Source organism: Saccopteryx bilineata, chromosome 9 (genome assembly GCF_036850765.1).
Source record: "Saccopteryx bilineata isolate mSacBil1 chromosome 9, mSacBil1_pri_phased_curated, whole genome shotgun sequence".
Lineage (NCBI taxonomy): Eukaryota > Metazoa > Chordata > Mammalia > Chiroptera > Emballonuridae > Saccopteryx > Saccopteryx bilineata.
Genome location: NC_089498.1, coordinates 65,060,570 through 65,064,166, shown reverse-complemented (window position 1 = coordinate 65,064,166; position 3,597 = coordinate 65,060,570).

Here is a 3,597-nt window from a genome sequence, read left to right as displayed (position 1 = left end):
CCTCAAAATCGAACCTTCATACGTGACTAAGACTTTGTGAGGAAGATGAATAAGGAGGAGAAAGCAGCATGGCCGTCTTTTGTGGCGGTTACAAAGAACTTCCTTGCAACAAAAAAGCAGAAAACTATGAACTTCTGGTTCAAAGGATGCTGTTGGCTTTCCGCGACATTGGATGTAACATGAACGTTAAGATTCACTTCATGAACAGTCAGTCACCTTGATAAGTTTCCCAAAAATCTTGGAGCTGTTAGTGATGAGCAGATGACCATCAAACAAGATTGTCCTCAACAAGTACACAAATGCAAGAGATACAAACAGAAATTTTTGCCTGAATAGAATTTAAATAAGTTTTGCACAAATTTTGATTAAAATAAGTGTTTAAACATGTTCTATTTTGAAGTTGTAGACATATTCTGATGCAATCATATCTTCTAGTGTATTTTATATAAATTATATTTTCACAAAGCTGATGCCTAAGAAGACATTCTACTTCATTATGTTAAACTAAATGTTGAAAATTTTACAATAAGATGAAAACCTAAAATCTTGAATTGCAAAAAAACTGTAGCTTACAGAGAAAAACTAATGTTAAATTTGAGATCAACACACTCGAATTGGGTAAGAACAAGTGTTTTTGTGGATGCAATAAAAATTTTGCTTGCCAGTGTTATTTGTGTTTACTACATTTTTTTTAACTTTTCAAAAACAATATTTTAAATTTTTATTGTAGATAAAAACTTCCCTTGTTATTAATTTTGTCAGACTTTGTTTATATCAGAAGGAAACTTTTTATTTGAATGTTCAACTTGCCTTTTTTAAAAAAGTGATAATTACTGAATGTGTTATTTAAAAATAAACTCTATAAGGGCAAGAAATTTTTGTTAGGTTGGACTTTTTATTTTAGTTTATAATGAACTCTCTTTTGTGGTAGCAAGAAACCTTTCTCTTGGGACTTCCATAGAAGTTTTGTGGTGGTTATCTGATTCAGCTGCTTAAAAAGCACTCTGAAAGTTTCCTTATTTGTCTGGAAAGAATTGGAAGCCCAAACCTGCTTTTTCCCCTGTGGACTTGGGAACAACTGTGAAGGATTCTGTAGTAACAGTGTGAAATGGAGTGATACCAACATATAAATTTAAGTTTTGTACTCCCAAGTTTTTAGATACAAGTAAAGAAGGGGCTCTTTATGGTACAGATAAGCTTGGGCAATATTTATATTTATATCTACCTTCTTAGGAAACCAAGAGAAAGGAGAGGAAAGAAAATGACCAGCAATCCCTCTACTGGGTATATACCTTCAAAACTCAGAAACATTGATCTGTAAAGACACATGCAGCCAGCCCCATGTTCATTGCAGCATTGTTCACAGTGGCCAGGACATGGAAACAACCAAAAAGCCCGTCAGTAGATGACTGGATAAAGATGTGGCACATATACACTATGGAATACTACTCAGCCATAAGAAATGATGACATCAGATCATTTACAGCAAAATGGTGGGATCTTGATAACATTATACGAAGTGAAATAAGTAAATCAGAAAAAACCAGAAACTGCATTATTCTATATGTAGGTGGGATATAAAAGCGAGACTAAGAGACATTGCTAAGAGTGTGGTGGTTACAGGGGTTGGGATAGGGAGAGGGAAAGGGGGGAGGGGGAGGGGCACAAAGAAAACTAGATAGAGGTGACAGAGGACAATCTGACTTTGGGTGATGGGTAAGCAACATGATTGATTGATAAGATAACCTGGACATGTTTTCTTTGAACATATGTACCCTGATTTATTGATGTCACCCTAGTCAAATTAATAAAATTAAAAAAAAAAAGAAAATGAAGTTCTTTTCTCATTTTTAAAAATTTTAAATAGATCATAACCAAGTTGACTGCTGTGTAAGAGTCACTATGCAAGAAAAAGGAGTGTCAAGAGTGTAGGTGCAGATTCCTTCGTATTAAAAAGTAAAATTGTAGGTCTTTGTGTAATATTTTAGTGAATACTAATTACTATATATTAAAATTAAAAATAAATATCAAAGTACATTATGAAATCCTTTTGAATCAGATTGAGTGGAGTGGAGAAAAAGATTTGTAATTAAAAATAATTGTGAGGGGAAGAAAAAGGGAAAGGTGGTCATGAAAAAGAGGAGCTGTAGGCCCTGGCCAGTTGGCTCAGTGGTAGAGCGTCGGCCTGGCGTGCAGGAGTCCCGGGTTCGATTCTCCGCCAGGGCACACAGGAGAAGCGCCAATCTGCTTCTCCACCCCTCCCCCTCTCCTTCCTCTCTGTCTCTCTCTTCCCCTCCCGCAGCCAAGGCTCCATTGGAGCAAAGATGGCCCTGGCGCTGGGGATGGCTCCTTGGCCTCTGCCCCAGGCGCTAGAGTGGCTCTGGTAGCGACAGAGATGCCCTGGAGGGGCAGAGCATTGCCCCTGGTGGGCGTGCCGAGTGGATCCCGGTCAGGCACATGCGGGAGTCTGTCTGACTGTCTCTCCCCGTTTCCAGCTTCAGAAAAATACCAAAAAAAAAAAAAAAAAAAAGAGGAACTGTAATTGTAAAGCAAGATGAGAAAGATAAGAGATGGAAGTAGAGTAGTTAGGACAGAGTGGCTCCAGTTTTCTCCATCTAATGAGTATATTCTCTGCCAACTTTTGGGGCTGTTCTGTAGAGACTAAGTTCTGTCACCATTGGATGAGGTGAGTTAACTGCTCAGTATCTCAGTTTTCTTATTTCTATGGTTGGTTACTAAGTACTTTATCTGTAAATCACTCAGTAGGAGTGTCTTTCAGATGATAAGTGCTCAGTAAATATTAGCTGTTATTGCCATCATTATTGTGTTTAGTAATACCTCCTTATGGAAATTGATCATTAAATAAGACAAGGTCTCTGCCCTTATAAAGCTTCCATTCTTGTTAATGAGACAAATATAAGCTAGTAAATAATTATAGATTGTGCTAAGTGCTAAAAAGGAAATGGGCGAGGAAGAATAACGGAGGCCATATTAGGTGAGGATGTCCAGGAGGGCCTTTTTTGAAGAGGCAGTGATTTAGCTGAGGCGTAAAGATTGAAAATAGGAAAGTGCATTTCATTCCAACAAAGGGCGCAGAATGTGCAGGGCTCAGAGGTTGAAGGCAACTCAGCACTTTGGAAGAATGCAGCGTGGAAAAGTGCACTTGGACTGTAGAAAGCAAAAACGAGGGTCTGAGAGGGACCCTCTGCTTTCTTCAGTAACTTTCTGGGGTCATGTGTCTTGCCTTGTAGACTACTAGTGCTACCTGATCACATTCACAGTTCATTCCCTGAGGCTGAGGCCACACTATCCCTTTCAGGTTGGTCAGGAAGCCAACTATTTATTAAAAACTTAAAATTTTCAGTTCTGAACTTCCTTAAATTCAACGGGTTTCAGAGAAGACATTATTTGGCTTTAGTTTCTTTCAGTTTACTCTTTATTTGTTTGCGTAGTTTATGGTTTCTCATAATTAGAGTGTTAAGCTTATTTATTTTTAACTTCGTAAATTTTATTTTGTGAAAGGAAGGTATAAAGAGGTAAAAACTGAAAAACAGGAAATAGAATAGAAATAGTAAGAGGGAAAATCACTGAGACAGA